Source organism: Eulemur rufifrons, chromosome 16 (assembly GCF_041146395.1).
Source record: "Eulemur rufifrons isolate Redbay chromosome 16, OSU_ERuf_1, whole genome shotgun sequence".
Taxonomy (NCBI): domain Eukaryota; kingdom Metazoa; phylum Chordata; class Mammalia; order Primates; family Lemuridae; genus Eulemur; species Eulemur rufifrons.
Genome location: NC_090998.1, coordinates 3,742,809 through 3,760,877, shown reverse-complemented (window position 1 = coordinate 3,760,877; position 18,069 = coordinate 3,742,809). Strand labels below are relative to the sequence as shown.

Here is an 18,069-nt window from a genome sequence, read left to right as displayed (position 1 = left end):
TGAAGGATGACAGGGGAGATAAGTCAGCAGGTGGAGAGATGTCTGGGAAGCAGGCCAGCCCCAGGAGTCCTAAGTGGGCGGGCGGCTCAGAGAATGGGGGAAGATAAGATTCCTAAGTGGCTCCAGGCTCCAAGCCCAGCCCCCAGGCCAGCGCAGCAGGGTAGGGGACACACCCAGCCCCAGGAGGTGAGGCCGGGACCCTGCCCCCCAGCCGCCCCTTCTAAGCAGCCAGGGTGTGGGTGTCTTCAGGCCTAGTCCAACACATCCAGGATGCGGGTCACCGCAGGGGCGAGGGGGGGGGTGTTCAGGGGCAGGGGGAGGCCCTCCCTGCTTTAGGCCCAGCAGTGCCTGGCACAGAAGCCCCTCGAAACAGGTCGTGAGGTTGTGGCGGAAGGCGAATTAGACTCCAAGCTCAGCTTTGCCACAGATTCCTCACTTTCCCTCGCTGGGCCTCAGTGCCCTCATGTGCAAAAGGAAAAGGTGGGGAGGGAGAGCAGATGGAATATTATTTGGGGGGGGGGAAGAAATGAGCTGTCAAACCATGAAAAGACATGGAGGAAACTTAAATGCATGCCGCCAAGTGAGAGAAGCCTATGTGAAAAGGCTACTGTATGAAATTATGGAAAGGGCAAAACTACAGAGACAATAAAAAGGGGTGGGGAGGAGGGAGAGAGGGAGGGATGAACAGGTGGAGCACAGGGGAATTTTAGGGCAGTGAGACTACTCTGTATGATACTGCAATGGGGGGTACATTTCATGACACCTGTGAAAAAAACCCATAGAATGTACAACACAGAGAGGGAACCCTAAACTATGGCCTATAGTAACGTATCCATATTCATCAATCACAACAAATTGTACCACATTAATGTAAGATATTAATAATATGAAGAACTAGGGAGGGAGGAATGTAAATATGGGAACTGGACTTTCTGCTCAATTTTTCTGTTGACCTAAAACTGCTCAAAAAAATATAAAGTCTCTCTTTCACTCTCTCTCTCCCTCTCTCTCTATTCATATATATAAATATATTTTTGTTGTTGTTGTTTTTCAAAAAGGTGGGGAGAGTTAAGCCTTGCACTTTCTTTCTCTTGGGGCCTTTCTTCAGGGTTCTAAAATGAAGCAAAAGTTGCAAAAGTATAAACCAGTGGCTTCACTTTAAGCAGCCGTGTCCTAGGAAATTCAGATCTCAAAATAGCCGATTTCACAGAAGGAATCCCATCAAAGCCGGGGGCAATGCTTGTTTCCCCAGCCTTAGGGTGGGTTTGCTCTGAATCAGATGCTGTCTCAGAGGTAACAGGACTGTCCCCACCCTGCCAGGACCAGAGGGTCAGCCCAAACCAGATGCCCATGCAGCACAGCCATCCTGGTGGGGCTCAGTGACACTCTGTCCAGGGAGAAGGAGGAGACAGGCAGGATCTCTAAGCACCCGGAATGACCCTCCAGGACCCAGAGCATCAGGGAGCCACAGGCAGCCCCACGGTGCCCTGAAGCAGCCAGGCCCTAGTAGCTCCAGAAAGGCAGGACTCTTCAGCTCTGCCCTACCATCCTGCCATAGGCCCCAGTCAACTCTGGAAAAGGGCCCGTCCCTGGGAAGAATGAAGGCTCTAGCATCATTCTAGCTGTCCATTACATTGGACAGCTGGACTGAGCTTGGACAAGAAGCAGGAGGCAGCATCCATCCTAGCTTTGGTCATTTTTCACAGAAGTGTTCTGTTGCCGAGCTACCCTGCCCAGGCAGGGATAGGGACTGTGGATGTGGACGAGGACTGTGATGCTCTAGAAATTCTGCTAGTAGCCCAAAGCCCTCAGACCCCAGGCTGAGGTCACCATCACAGAGGACCCACCCTGACCCAGAAAACTCACCCCCACTGATTATCTCTTGCACAGTCACATACCCAGTGGCTTACCCCTGCAGGCCTGACAATCACCCCACCTCCCATTCCAGAATGCACGGTCATAGGTTTGGAAACAAGGCCATGGAAGTGGCTGAAACCCAGGCTGGGCATCATCTGTTTTTCTGGATGGGCCCAGCCCAACCTGACCCAGCAGGCCACGAGGAGTGGACCAGGCCAGCCAGCCAGCCAGGGAGGATGCCCAGAAAACCAAGACGCGTAGCTGTGCCTCTTATTCTGAAGCCAGGAACCGAACCTCATGGAAGGCGCCATTCTTCCTCTTTTCTTCTTTTTTTTTCTTTTCAAGAGATAGGGTTTTGTTCTGTCATCCAGGCTGGAGTGCAGTGGTGTAATCATAGCTCATTACAAGCTCGAACTCCTGGGCTCAAGTGATCCTCCCACCTCAGCCTCTTGAGCAGCTGGGACTGCAGGTGCACACCACCACACCTGGCTAATTTTATTTTTTAGAGACGGGGTCTTGCTATGTTGCCCAGGCTGGTCTCAAACTCTTGTCCTCCCAAAGCGCCGGGATAACAGGTGTGAGCCACTGCACCTGGCCCCTCCTCTTTTCATAGGTCATTCTCTAGATTCGCCCCACTCCTCGGCCCCGGTCCCACTTTCATGCTTGCAGAAAGGCCAAGACCCCAAACGCCACACTCTTGCCTCACTTTCAGAGCTCCTCACACCCATCAATCGTCTTTTGAAGATTTTCTCCTCACATGAATTTCCCCCCAAAATTGTAAATCGCATATCTGACAAAGGACTTGTAACCAGAATGTTAAAGAACTCTCAAAACACTCAAAATGGGCAAAAGATTTGGACAGACGTTTCACCAAAGAAGTTATACATATGTCAAATAAGCACATAATAAGATGTTAAACATCATTAGGCATCAGAGAAATCCAAATTAAAACCACAGTAAGATTCCACTACACACCCAGAATGACAGGAAAAAACCCACCAACCACCAACCACCTTACGATACCAAGTGCTGTAGGAATACGAAGCAATGGAATTCTCACCCTTTGCTGATGGGAATGGGAAATGGTATGCTTTGGAAAACAGTCTGGCAGTTCCTGAAAGCATTAAACATACACATAACACATGTCCCAGCAATCCTACTCCTGGGTATGTACCCAGGAGAAATGAAAGCCCACGTTCACACAAAAGCATGTACACAAACGTTGACAGCAGCTTTATTCATAATCAACAGAGGCTGGAAACAATCCAAACATCCTTCAATTAGTGATGGACAGACACACTACAGTACATCCACATAACAGACTACTACTCAGCAATAAAAAGGAACAAACTGTTGATACATGACAACTTGGACCGCTCAAAGGCATTATGGTGAGTGAAAGAAGCCAGACCTAAGAAGCTACATGCCGTGCGATGCCATTGACACTGCATTCTCGAGAAGGCAAAACTACAGGAGTGGAGAACAGATCAGTGTTGCTGGGGATGGGCTTGTGGGGGAGGGGAGGGGCTGGCCTCAAAGGGGCAGCCCAGGGGAGAACTGTGGGGGGGATGGAGCTGTTCTGCACCATGAGTGTGGTGGTGAATACACAACTCTGTGCATTTGTCAAAACCCATAAAACTGTACACCATAAATAGTCAATTTTGCCATATGTAAATTAAAATAAATTTAAAATAAGCCCTCTTTATCTTGCCCAAAGGACTCAGCTCAAATCCACCTCATTCATAAAACTCAGTTATCTTGCCCTCCTCTAATAATTTCAAGACTATAGCCCTCAAATCACTACATTTTGTCTTCTCACTGATATTTCTCCCTCTCTATTTCACTCACACACACAGCTATCAAAACCCTACCCATCCTCAAAGCCAGTTTGAGTGCCTCCTCTTCCAGGAAGCCTTCCCTAACCCCTCCTGGCCCCACCAGAATGAATTACCCTTTACCAGGCACCCCCACCAGCCCCTGTACGTGCCTCTAATTAGCCTTCTTTCACCCTGCAGGTTACTGTCATTAGCTATCCAGTTTGTCTCCCCTGCTGGGTAGCAAGGCTCCCTGAGGACAGGGACCAGGTCTTTTGTTCCACACTCCCTGCTGCACCTGGCACAGTGCTGGGCAGCCAGTGGGTGCCCTGTGGCTGCTGAGGATTGGCTGAGAGCAGGTGCAAGCAGAGGGGGCTGATTCCGAGGGGAGAGCTGGCCGTGCTGGGCGGGCAGTGTTCTGAGGAGGGTATGGGAGGCCACTGGCACAGCTTTACTGCTTCTCTTGCATAAGCAGCAACTATTGCTTAAACCCCCAAGTGCTGGAAGTGACCCGCCTCCCATTCCAACATGAGGTCATACAACTTACAAAGGTGCACTTCCGAGGATGCTTTTGCTTCCTGCACACCACCCAGCACAGTTCCAGGCCCCAGGCAGACAGATGCTCAGGACACACCTGCTGAGGTATTGGAACCTGTCCTATCATTAGTGAGCTGTCATTTCTCACTTCCAGAAGGCAGGCCCTCTTTGCAGCAATTAGCAGATTAGGTTCTTCTGATGTGAAATCAATTTTATTATGCACAACTACTGTGGTACAGGCACAGCCTACTGGAAACTTCACAGGGCCACTCTACTCTTGGGTTTTCCAAGCACATCACTGGACTCTCCCGCTTACAAATCCCAGCTTATACAGTTTTTAAGAACCATCTAGGTCATTTATTTGACAAATACTTATACAGCGCTTAGTCTGTGCAAGACAAAGAACTAAGCACTTTACAAACATTAATTCATTTAATCTTCACATCAACTGTATGAGGTCGGTTCTGTTAATACTGTTATCCCTATTTTGCAGAGGGGGACACACTGCGGTGAGATAACTTGCCCCAGATCACACAGCTGTTAAGTGGCAGAAAAGGGATTCAAACCCAGGCAGGCTGGCTCTAAAGCTGCACTCCCCAAACAGCAGCCACCAGCCGCGTGTGGCTATCGAGCTCTCGAAATGTGGTTAGTCTGAACTCAGATACGCTGCTAAGTGTATAACACACATGGGATGTCCAGCACTCTGTATGAAAAAAATGTCAACTATCTCATTAATATTTTTTACTATGATCACGTTTTTGTTTTTTTATTCTCTAATAAAACTGCTTTACTTTTTATTTTTTTAAAATATGAACCAAAGTTTATTGAGGAAGGACAAGATAGGTTTACAGAGTAAGAGCAAGATACAGTTGCCACAGAATGGCACATGGACCCCTCTGTCGTAACAAAAGGGCCAATCATTTGTCAAAATGATAACATTATAGACATAGCATGTTAAAGAAAATGTACTATTACAATTCATTTTACTAGTTTCTTATTACTTTATAAATGTGGCTCCTAGATAACTTAAAATCACATATCTGGCTTGTATCACATTTCTACTGGACAGCACCACTCTAGAGTCTGCACTGTAGCCACTGCTCTGTGTTGGGATCATCTTCCCTGTCCCTCTGCCTCAGGGCAGGACCGAGGTGCAGCTGGTCCCTGACAGCCTGGACAAAGGTGACTAGGGAGCCAGGCACTCACTGCTAAATCTCCCCATTCTGCCTGCTCTGGCCGCTCCGACATGGCGGCTCCGAGCCTCGCCTCCAGCTCCAGGGGCAGTTTAGCACTACCTCCCTGTGGCAGGAATCCCAAAACATACAGTAAGAAAACACTTCACACATCGTCTGCTAATATGCAGAGAAACTGAGACCTAGGACCACAGAATCTTTCAGGAAGCAGTGGCCCTGGAGGTCATCTAGTCCAATTTCCCACCAGAGCACAGATCTCTTCCAAAGCATATAAGTTCTATGCAGTTCTTCATGAAGAAACTCTGCATACAGTTGTCCTTCAGGATCTGTGAGGGATCGAGTCCAGGATGCCCTACAGATATTAAAATCCAAGGATGCACAAGTCCCTGATAAAAAATGGCGTGATGTTTGCACATAAGCTCTGTACATCCCCCCATATACTTTTTAATTTTATTTCTTAATTTTTTTTATTTTATTTTACTTTACTTTTTTCCTACCCACTAGATGACCAGGGACTCCCCTACACTATAGATCAGCTCTGACTGCTTGCAATCCCTAATACAATGCTACACGTTACTTCATTCTCGTGGATTCAATGCAGTACTCAGCAAGTGGCAAATTCAAGTTTTGCCACTGTGGAATTTGTTTTGGAATTCTGTGAGGTTTTTTTCCCCTGAATATTTGCAATCCAGAATTAGCTGAATTCATGGATGTGGAACCCACAGATATGGAGGGCTGACTGTAGTCCCACATAATGAAATAGACTTCACATCAGATGGACCTAATCTACCATTGCTACAAAGAGGGCCTGCCTTCTAGAAATGAGAAACGACAGCACCCGGATGACAGCCAGATTCTAATTCTTCATACAGCCTCTGTGCAGACACTCACAATAATGGTGAGCTCAGCACATACAGGCCAGGATGTATACACCTTCCAACGCGGAGTGTCACAGAGCTCAGCATACTAAGGTTTTCCTTGACATAGACCTCACCACACCATCAGCCTGTATAGGCTCCTGGCTTAGGGCAATAGGGAGAGTCAGATCAACCTGGGTTCAAACTCCAACCCCAGCATTAATCTCTATGTAACTTTTTTCCTCTTCTGTAGAGGTTAAAAAACAAAACAGCCCAGGCGCAGCGGCACACGCCGTCATCCCAGAACTTTGGGAGCCAAGGCAGGAGGATCAATTGAGGCCACGAGTTCAAATCCAGCCAGGGCAACACAGTGAGACCCTGTCTCTATAAAAAATTTAAAAATTAGCTGGGCATGGTGGTGCACACCTGTAGTCCCAGCTACTTGGGAGGCTGAGGCAGGAGGATTCTTGAGCCCAGGAGTTTGAGGCTACAGTGAGCTGTGATTGTGCTATTGCACTCCAGCCTAGGCGACAGAGTAAGACCCTGTCTCTAAGAAAAGAAAACAACACAAAAACAAATAAACAAACAAACCCTATCTCACAGGGCTGCTATGAGGATTACATGAGATGATGTAGGTAGAAATGTCTAGAATGATGTCTGGCACCTAGCAGGCACTTAATAAAATAAATGTTCATTTCCCTTCCCCTTCCTTCGTCAACCAAAACCCAAAGTTTTTTTCCCCCTCCACATGAATTGAGAGTAAGCTCCACTCTATTCTATATTGATACAACCCGATATTTTGAATTTAAATGCAGGATTTTACATTTAAACCTATTAGATTTCTTCTTGAGATAAGTATACACATTCAATATTGCTCAATGTCAGGCACAGTTGAATAAATTAAGGTATATTCATATAATGTAATGTTACTCAGATCTTTAAAATTATGGTTTTGAATAATTTTTTTATGACATAACGTATTACTGTGTAGTATTCAGTAGGAAAAAATACTAGATAGAATATAATTGCAACTGTGTTAAAATATACAGATTTGCATGAACACAAATTTGGAGGGACACTGACCTAAAATATACTAAGTCATCCCTGAGCTGCAGTCCTACGTACCACTCTGTTTTCTCCTTTATGAATTTCTTTACTTTCTAAGTTTTCTACAATGAACATGTATTAGTTTTAAGAGTTAGAAAAAATATCTTTTACATCTTATCTTTCTACTTAACTGCAGCATTCTAGACAATTGAGATGATTTTGAATCCTGGCTCTGTCACTCAATGTTTGCCATCCTCAACTCCCAGAGAAATGAGAGAAACAGAGGACGTGGGCCACACACGCTCCCATGAGGGGCTCGTATCTATGGAAATGTCCATCAAGGACAAAGCCAAAGAGAGGGCTCTGTGGCATATGACCAGACACCTCCCCAAGGTGACGTGAGCTCAGCGCCCCAGGTTCAACCAGCTACCCGTCCACGTCACTGCTCTATCAGCCAGATCACATTTCTCTCTCTCGTACCCAAGAAAATCATTTGGCTGAAAATCCTTACTGAACATTCCTCCATTCAAATTAGATTTATTTTCCCCCAGACTTGGTAGAGTGAATGCATGTTGGCTCCTGGTTATCTCAGCTTCATTTTTTTTTTTTTTTTTTTGTTGAGACAGAGTCTCACTTTGTTGCCCAGGCTAGAGTGAGTGCCGTGGCGTCAGCTTAGCTCACAGCAACCTCAAACTCCTGGGCTCAAGCGATCCTACTGCCTCAGCCTCCCGAGTAGCTGGGACTACAGGCATGCGCCACTATGCCCGGCTAATTTTTTCTATATAGATTTTTTTTTTTTTTAGGTGTCCATATAATGTCTTTCTATTTTTAGTAGAGACGGGGTCTCGCTCAGGCTGGTCTCGAACTCCTGACCTTGAGCAATCCACCCGCCTCGGCCTCCCAGAGTGCTAGGATTACAGGCATGAGCCACCGCGCCCGGCCTCAGCTTCATTTTCAAAGTCTCTGAAGATTGATCGTTCACAATTCTCACCTAGAATTGGGCAGGGGCCAATAAGAAGCCGAGCAGTCTGCCATTTCCAGGATCCCTACCTTGCCCCCTTGAAGAAATAAATCAGGGCCGGCGCGGTGGCTCACGCCTGTAATCCTAGCACTCTGGGAGGCAGAGGCGGGTGGATCGCTCAAGGTCAGGAGTTCGAGACCAGCCTGAGCGAGACCCCGTCTCTACTAAAAATAGAAAGACATTATATGGACAACTAAAAATCTATATAAAAAAATTAGCCGGGCATAGTGGCGCATGTCTGTAGTCCCAGCTACTTGGGAGGCTGAGGCAGTAGGATCGCTTAAGCCGAGGAGTCTGAGGTTGCTGTGAGCTAAGCTGACGCCACGGCACTCACTCTAGCCTGGGCAACAAAGTGAGACTCTGTCTCAACAACAACAACAACAACAACAAAAAAAAAAAGAAATAAATCAGGACAGTATGTGTTTTCTCCACCACCCTATCCTCCTCTCAGATCCTGGCAGCAGTCCTGAGGTCACTCCCATGGCTTCTCCCAGGACCCTGACCCCGATCTGTGAGTCTGGCCACCTGAGCTCATGAAAAGCAGTTCCGGGTGATCTGACTCTCACTTCCCCCAAAGCAGCTTCAGCCCTCTCACCAAGTCTAGTCTAAACACACAAAGAGGGAGGCCAGATAAGAGACCTCTGTCTCCCAGAACACTCCAACACCTATAGCAGACAAGAATCTCCCCCAGCCTATCTTGCTCTGACTGTGGCTAAAGCAATCCTTCATGTTGGACGTGGTGGTGTGTGCCTGTAGTCCCAGCTACTCAGGAGGGAGGATAGATTGAGGCCAGGAGTTGAAGACCAGCCTGGGCAACATAGTGAGACCCCTGTCCCTACAAAAAAAAAAAAAACAGAAACAAACAAAGAAATCCCTTGATGTCGTCCAACTGACCCAGGCCTGTTGACCCCCCACCCAGACCTCTGCGCAGCATCATACCCCAGCAACCATTACTCAAGGCTCAGTGCCAAGGTGGAAATCGGCCAAGAAGAAACAACACTAGCCTTTTATCCTGGCCAGGATGATCCACGAAGACATCTCAGGGGCTTGAAGGGAAGGGGAAGACAAGGTTCTGGCAGAGGTGAGCCTGGCATGAGTGAAGGCTGGCAGACACCAGAGAGACACAAAGCAGAACAGTCAGCCACAGAATGGGCTCTGAGAGCTCAGGTTTCACTCTGAGTCAACAGCCCCCTCAGAGGAGAGCCCCACCCCAGAGGCCCACCCTGTGTGTCATCAGCCCCTCCCCAGTGCCCTTTGCACAGCCCCTAGTGCTCTACCGGATATGCAATCCCAGCCCCCAGGAGGGTCACCCCAGCCTGAGCACAGTTCCCATTTCCTGCTCCTGGTGACTCCTCTGAAGTCTATTGTTCCCATGAAGTTTGGGTCAAAGGAAGCAGAGTCCCCACCCATGGGGGCCACGCCATGCCAAGGAGCTGGCCCATGCGACATGCGACGGGGGAGCCTGGCCCATCCCTGTGCCTTTCCAGGAGCCTGTGTATATTAAATGCAGAAGGATGCAGGCTCGGATCTTAGAGACTGGAGTTCTAGTGGAAAATTTCCCAAAGATTCAGTCCCTACTAGGTGAAGGCCCCACAGCCAGGTCACACAGGTGTGATTAGAATCTCCCCAATATCTAGCCGGAAAAAAACAAAAACAAAGGACAAGCTGTCATTTCAGAAGAGGTCAAGGCAAAACTGGAATCAGACTATAGGAGCTGGAGACTCTGTGCTCCCCTGTGACAAAGCCCTACCCTGCCCCCACACCCACCTGGGCCCCTTGGCTGGTTCCAGCCCCCTCACGGCCCCCCCTTGCTGGAGAGCAGCTGTTCAGCTCCAATTTCAGAGCTTTAAAGGGAGCTGTCATCCCAATCCCTGCCAACATAGGGTCATGGGGGCACAGGAAGACAGGCAAGGTAAAGCCACCCTTCCAAGTCTGAATTTTCAACTGCCACCACACTGACTTCAACTACAGAAAAGACAAGGACCAAAGCTGGGGACCGACGTCCTCCACTTTTACTGGGAAGGAGGAGGAAGAGCCACAGGTTTGGCAATACTCATTGCTTTGTGACAGCCACGGGCAAGACTCCAGAAGGCAAGCCAAAGGAGGTTGTGACATTTGCATCCCAGGAGATCTAAAAAGATGAAGGGACCCTTCTCCACCTGGCACGGTAATGAGCAGCCCATCAAGGAGAAAGAAGGGTGTGTCTTAAAGATCCGAGGGCCTCTTCCAGACTCAGTGTCCTCAGATTCACCAGCAGCTGTGTCCTTTCTGTTGGGATGGAGGGGAGTATTTCCGCCAGACAACCTCATCTGAGCCCTGGACAGCAGCCTGCTCCAGCCTCTGCGCCGGTGGGATGAAGGCAGCTGAGGGAACTGGGGGGTGTCTGAGCATTGCGATCCACAGAGCAGGAGACAGAATGCAAAGCGAAGAGCAAGGGCTTCTAGTCCCAGCTCTGCCACTCATAAGCTATGTGACATTAAGCAAGTTACGGACCCTCTAGTGGCCTCAGTTTCCCCATCTTTAAAATGAAGGAGTTAGGTGCTGACATCAGAGTATCCAATAATATTCAGCAAGTTTGCCCTGATGCCAAGGCAAAACTGGAATTAGAACACAGGAGTTGGAGACTCCGTGTTCCCCAGTGACATCTGGCCACCCCCCTCCTCTACTTGGGCCACTGGCCACCCTGGACTCCTAAAGAACATGGCAGGGCCTGGCCCACAGTAAACGTTCAGTTCAGGCTGCTAAATAAACATGATGAATAAACAGGGCAGGGTTTCAAACGGTATTCAGACAAACACTAATTCAAAAAACTCTAATCCCTAGGAAAAAAGAGGTTCCTTGCCGAAATAAGCTGAGGAAACATTGGATACAATACCTGTGGAGTTCCTAGGATGAGCTAATAGGTGCTTTGCATACACTGAATTTTCACAACTTTCTGGATCCATATTAATTAACCCCCTACCCCTCCCTATTACTCACCAGGAAACTGAGTCTGAGCCTTACAGGTAGTGAGTGACCGTCAAGATTTGTATCCAGGTCCGTCTGACCCCAAACCTGAATCCCTTCTTCTCCATCAACGCTGCTTTTAAACCAGGTACACATCTGGCCTGAGCAGGCAGGTGTTTCCCGCCAGAACATCCATATCCTCAGGGTGGATGGGGGAGCAGGGACCAGAGCCCCACCCGCCGAGACAGTTCCTTGCTCCTTTCTTCCAAGAAGCCCTAAACATTATATCCACACAGAAGCACTCACACAAGCTGCTCATTCCTGTTCCCACAGGAAGTACTGGGCACTCCAGCAAGTCGTAAAGACTGAGATTCTTCCACTGGGTCACCTGGTCAGCTCCGAGGAGAGGTGACCCGGTGGCAAGTAGTTGAGGCTGCTGGACATCCCTACCTGTTTGTCCTTGAGGCCAGCGTAAAAACACTATCTACACAAGTCGCAAGATTCTGAATGGTGTCCTCTTTCTGGGGGGTCCACCCCACAAGCATTCCCAGCTCTCACTACCATCCACCCATCCCACCACCTAAAGGCAAAGATCTCAACTTCCCTCAGCCTTCTACCAGCTTGTTTTCCAAACCATTCCTGCGGCCACAGGATCCACCTCCCTGCGAAGGACAGCTGCCTGGAAGGGGCAGGTGTAGACAGCCTCCTCCGGTCTGCCCAGTCTAGGGGGAACGGAGCCTGGGGCCACACACTGCAACAACCACAGTCACACCACCCCGCACACGTGCAGTCAGGGACACTGTCTCTTGCCCGCAGCTATGCAGGAGGAAGAACAGTCATAGCCAGAACCAACATCCTCACAGAGAACGTGTACTTGGAGACGTGGCATCACACACCTACTCACAGACACACACGCTGCCAGACAGACGGCCCCTCTCAAGCAGAAACAAACGCACACTCCTGTCATTCACATCCACACAAACAAACACGCCTACTGGGAGCCCAGGTGAGTCATAGGGAACAGATATCCCCCTCGCACACGCCCGGAGCTGGGGAGACGGGCACAGTCGGCCTCACATGCACTCCCTCACCCCAGGCCCCTCGCATGCGTGTGCGTGTGCACAGCTCCTGGGCTGCCCACTGGGAAACGTTCACTTGGGGCTCGGGAATTCTGTCCCCTTGATTCACGAGTCCCCATCAGGGAACCCAACAGCTTCTGCGGCCCTGGGCGTGGGACCCCTTGCAGAGGTCCCCCCACTTTCACATCATCGCTTATCCCTTAAGACACGCAGTACACCTACCCCCAGGGCTCTTTTTTCCAGACCCAAAAAGGAACCAGCAGAAAAGGGACATGGGTTCTGGGTCTCCCGTGTCGCTGGTGCTCTCGGTTCTGCCTCTCTAGTCCTCGCAGCAACGTGGACTCCCTTTCCCCCCAGGTCCCTGGTACACACCCCCACCCCCAGCCGTGGAGTCCGCATTGCCTCTCCCATCCTCAGCCGCGCCGCCTCCACGTGCCCCGCTCTTCTCCGAGTCTGTCCCTGGAGAGGGTCTCACGCACCACGCCAGACGCCTGCACTCTGGCAAAGTCCTGCAAACTCCCCGGTCCTCCCGCCCCGCCGCCTTACCGGTCCCAGGGTGCGGGAGGGTGGCTGGGCGCTCTAAGCCAGGTCCCGGGAGTCCGCTCACAGCTCCAACTCCTCCGTGCGGCTCCGCTGAGTCCCGGGGTTCGGTGAGCGCACTGCGGGGACCACGGGGCGTCAGCGCGCAGAGCCGCGGGCTGCGGCCCGGAGCCGGGCGGGAGGGCAGGGGCAGGCGGGGCCGCCGGCCCGGGCGCGGAGCGCAGCGGAGCGCGCGGAGGGAGGGGTTTTCCCAGAATGGGACTGCCGGGAAGCCGGGGAGATCCCTATTCCTGGAGGAGTGAGTCAACCGGGAGAGGAAGGGAGCGCGGGGCGCACGGAGCGGGCGCCGGGAGCGGCGGGAGGGAAGCGGGCGGAGGGGCCGGGGGAGCGCGGCGGAGCGAGCGCGAGGGAAGGGGCCGGGGAGCCGGAGCCTGCGGGCCAGGGCGGGAACTGGAGCGGCGGAAAGCAAGGGCGGCCGAGCACGCGGCGCGAGCGGCCGGCGGCCCCGGGAGGGCGCCCTGCGGGGCCGCGGGCGGCGGGGCCGGCGCCACTCACCTGACGGGACGCGGCGGCAGCGGCGGCGGAGCCGGGAGCTGCGGGCCCTCCCCACCCCCTGGCCTCAAGTTTGCGCGGAGGACGCCTGGAATGTGCGGAATGAGGGCTGGCATGGGATGCGCGCAGCTGAGGGAGGGAGCCGGAGGGAGTGGCGGCCCGGCCACCGGCACCTCGGGGAGGAGACTGCGCCGCGGGCGGGCGGGGGCGGACTGCGGCGGGGCGGGGGCGGGGGCGGCGCGGCGCGGGCGCCGGGGTGGGCCGGGCGGCGCGGACCCCCAGCCCTGACCTCGGTTCCCCGCTTGCTCACTTCCCTTCGCCGCTCAGCGCCGCCTCTTTCCCACCTCCCCGCGCCCGCTGCTCCTGCCCCTCCTGGCGGATCCCGGTTCCCTTTCCCGGAGCCGAAAACCTTCCCCTTCGCCGGGGCGGGGGTACCCGTAGCGCACGCGGCCCTGGCCCGCGCCCTGCCGCCCCGGGTCGGGCTGCCGGCCGGGTCCCCGGGCCAAAGTCCGCGCGAGGCCGGGGCGGGTGCCTCCTCCCCGCGCTCCCACCGCGCGGCACTTGCGCCGGGAACCAGGAAGCAGGAACTCCGGGCTCCATTCCGGGATCCGCCGCCGGCGCCCCCCTGCTGGCCCTCCCGGCTTTGGCCTTTCCAGTTGTTCCCTCCTGTCTCTTGGGGGGTCTGCAAAGCTGTCGCTGAGGGGAGTAAAGCAGAGGGAGAAAGGGCACCGAGTGTGAAGTGCGTGCGGCGTGGCGTGAGACACTTTTTGGGCTCAGTCGCACAGCGCACATTTATCCAACACGCAGCCTGTGTCCGCCAGACGCTGTGAGGACAGTGAGGGCTGAGACCTGGGCGCCTACCCTCGAAGGCCTTGTAACCTAGCTGGGAAGACGCGCTGTGCAGAAGAGCTCCGCCGTAAAGTGGGAGTCTGGGCTTTAAACAGACGTGCCAAACGAATTGAGCCTCATGTTGGGGAAAAGGGGTGCTGGAAACACCCTGGGCTCCTGTTTGGGAATCTGCAGAAGAAATCGACTTAAAGCAGCATGTTCTCATGTAGCCCTGTCATCCACCTGGTTGGGAGGCTGAAACCAAAGGACTTTTGGCTTTTTCCAAAAATCAAATCCAACTTCTTCTGGAGCAATATACCTTAACCTTGCATCGCAGAGATTGCCCAGATGTTATCTCCCTTGCCAAACAGAAGCTTCCTTGAAGACTGGATAAATGTCTGATTTATCTTATCTTTCACCCAGCACCAGCATGGTGCCTGGGATAGACAAGTGCATGGTAAATGCTGAATTAATGAAAAACATTTGCTCCCGTGGAAAAATATTGAAAAGAAAGTGCTATAAATGCCAAATGGTTTCCAAGAGAGGTGCTCCAAAACTGTTTTGAACAATGACAGCATCATCACTGGACTAAGTTTCCAGTCTTACAAGGAGAAGACTCTGAAGGAAGCAGCCCTCATTTGGATATATAAATTCTGGTATGCTTGTAAATCATGAGTCATATCAAGGTTTGGTCACACCTCATGCACATGAAAGAACTGCAACCCAGGCAGTGTATCACACCACAAGAAATGCGAACTGTGAGCACCAACTATTTAATTCAACAATCATTTGTTGAATGTCTATTGGCTATGACACCATGCTGAACACAGGGATAGGTCCCTGCCCTCAGAAGCTCACAAGCCAGGTGGGAAGACAAACAATTACGCCAAGTTCGGTGGAACTCAAGGGAAGAAACAATGAAATCCAAGTTACCGGGGTGTCGTTTGATGTACTCCTGAAGGAAAAATGAGAGTTTGCCAAACCGAGACCGGAAACTCCATTTAAGTCATGGAGAAGCATGCAAAGGTGGGGTAGCCTGTGTGCGAGGGGTGTTTAGGGAAAGCTTGTAACCTGGTGTGGCTGGAGAATAAGGTCAAAAGAAGTGGGTACCAGGTTGTGAAGGTCGTTGTATGTCATGCTGAAGACGTGAGCATCATAGAAGACATGGGTGTGACATAATCAGTGCCACCATCAGAAAGACCCTCTGGCAACAGTCTTGGGGTTGGATTGGAGACTTGGGGTGCCCTAAACCCAAGCAGAGGTCCTAAGGTTGGGGAAGAGGGCAAGGATCTAGGAAACAGTCCAGAGGCAAAAGCAGCAAGACTCCTTTGGCTGGGAAGGTGAGAGAGAAAACAAAAGTTGCTAACCTTCAACAGCTGAAGAGGGGTGGTGTGATTAACTAAGATAAGAATTCAAAAAAAGGAGGAGAGAAGGGTGAGATGGAGGCTGAGTCCTGCCAGGTTCAGAGAGTTGAGAGGAAGGAGGACAGAGTCCGGAGTGGAGACAGGAAAGCACCCCTGGGGTCCCACGTTCAGCACACACTGCTGATCTCCCTCAGACTGGTTTCTTTATTCCCTCCAAATCTTAACTATCCAAGGTCATCAGGGACCATACTGGAAAGGTATGTCTTCAAAATTTTGGCATTCTGGTCCATACCCTTACAGGCTCTTGGAGAGCTCTGCACCTTTGAGGATTTTATGCTCTGGATTTGTTAAGGACCCTCTGGGTAAAGGAAAGTTATCAGTTATGCAAATTCTGAAGGGTTAAAGACTGACCATGATTTAAACACACACCGGCCCTTCCCAGGGGTATTTACATTTCTTAAAGGACAGGACCCTAATTCATTGACCCTCAGCAATGAATCTAGTTTCTATTTATTTATTTATTTTTTTGAGACAGAGTTTCACTCTGTTGCCTGGGCTAGAGTGCCGTGGCATCAGCTTAGCTCACAGCAACCTCAAACTCCTGGGCTCAAGCAATCCTTCTGCCTCAGCCTCTCAAGTAACTGGGACTCCAGGCATGTACCACCATGCCCGGCTAATTTTTTCCATTTTTAGTTGTCCAGCTAATTTCTTTCTAGTTTTAGTAGAGACGGGGGGTCTCGTTCTTGCTCAGGCTGGTCTCCAACTCCTGACCTCAAGCGATCCTCCCACCTTGGCCTCCCAGAGTGCTAGGATTACAGGTGTGTGCCATCGCACCCCGCCAGGAATCTATTGATGGAAATATTTCATCCGTCTGGATTAAGCTGGCAGAGATGATGTGCATTTCCTCAGATTACATCATATAGTCCATGACTTCCCCCACTTCCTAGTGATCCAGAAGGATCCTCACTCAAGACTGATGATGGGTGGTGCAGAGGGAGGAGGGCAGGGGTGTGGGCAGAGACAGGCTCAGTGTAGGGAGGGTATCTGTGTTACTACATTCCAAAGTCAAAGTTAAAATTCATATGAGTTACTTGCCCCTATGTTCTTTGGTATTATTTCCATTCCTGTAATAAATTTCGTTTTTCCAATGCACCTGGTTGCAGTCAAACAAATTATGCCCGTGCTACGTTGTCTAACAGACCCAACCACATCTGTGTGGTGGAACTCTTTGCAGCTATTAATAACAAGATTTTTTAAATAAGCCAAATAAACATTCATGATATAAGTGGAAAAGCAGATTCTAAAAACAGTATATAGGCCGGGCGAGGTGGCTCACACCTATAATCCTAGCACTCTGGGAGGCCGAGGCGGGAGGATCGCTTGAGGTCAGGAGTTCAAGACCAGCCTGAGCAAGAGCGAGACCCCCGTCTCTACTAAAACTAGAAAGAAATGATTTGGACAGCTAAAAAATATATATAGAAAAAAATTAGCCGGGCATGGTGGCGCACGCCTGTAGTCCCAGCTACTCGGGAGGCTGAGGCAGGAGGATTGCTTGAGCCCAGGAGTTTGAGGTTGCTGTGAGCTAGGCTGACACCACAGCACTCGCTCTAGCCTGGGCAGCAGAGACTCTGTCTCAAAAAACAAAACAAAACAAAAAAAAAACAGTATATATAGGATGATCCTGTTTTTGAAAAAGAAACCGGAAAGTATTTTAAAGTGATTATCTCTGAAAGTTTGCAAATTAAGGGGGTTTCTCATTTTTATTCTTTATTTTCTATAACAAACTTATACTTCTTTTATAATGAGAGGAAAAATGTAACTACAACTAGCTATGTAACCCTTCCCTAATTTCTGCACGTCTTTAAAACACAAAACCCTGTGCATGTATCAAAACGGCTCATGTGGTGCTTCCTTTGGCAGCACATGCGCTAAACTTGGAATGACGCAGAGATGAGCATGGCCCCTGCTGACAGAGGACAGGCAAATTTGTGAAGCATAACATGTTTTTAAAAAAAACATGGTACATAATAAATATGTACAATTTGTATGTGTTAATTATACCTTAACAAAGCTGGTTGAGATGGGGGAAGAGGTTATGCAAAGTCAAAAGAACTCAATGAAAGCATCTCTGAGGGAACACCAACATTTAAAAGTCTTCCAGACTTTTCATCGATCCCCTTAGGATCCTAAATATTTTTTCAACTATTGCTGAGTACCAGTTTATAACTCCAGAAACGTTCTTTCCAGTAAATCAAACCATTTCCCAAAAACAAACAAATAAAAAGCTGACAACTGGATGCAATAGCCTGATAGGAAAGGCGAGCAGGACAGAAAGGATTGTTTCCTGGCCTTCAGGTAAAAGGCAGATATCTTGCTTTTGAGAGGTCCCCAAGGCCGCTCCCTCCCCACCTTCAAAAGTAGTATGTGGGTGACT

At 50.4% G+C, this 18,069-nt stretch overlaps 1 protein-coding gene and 1 non-coding gene across 2 annotated transcripts in view; one reads left to right on the top strand and one right to left on the bottom strand.

Moving 5' to 3' along the window:
• The window catches only part of TEAD4 (TEA domain transcription factor 4), a 68,902-nt gene extending 55,348 nt beyond the window's left edge, over positions 1–13,554 (bottom strand). Inside the window, exons 1-2 of the mRNA XM_069490009.1 lie at positions 13,447–13,554; positions 12,898–13,010 (exon numbers count right to left, since the gene is read on the bottom strand). The gene's annotated coding sequence lies outside the window, so the exon portion shown is untranslated. The remainder of the gene's footprint in view (positions 1–12,897; positions 13,011–13,446) is intronic.
• A 3,985-nt stretch (positions 13,555–17,539) lies between these two features.
• LOC138397735 (U6 spliceosomal RNA) lies at positions 17,540–17,643 on the top strand. The gene has a single exon (XR_011235855.1). It is a non-coding gene; the product is annotated as a U6 spliceosomal RNA (small nuclear RNA).
• Positions 17,644–18,069: the final 426 nt, after the last annotated feature.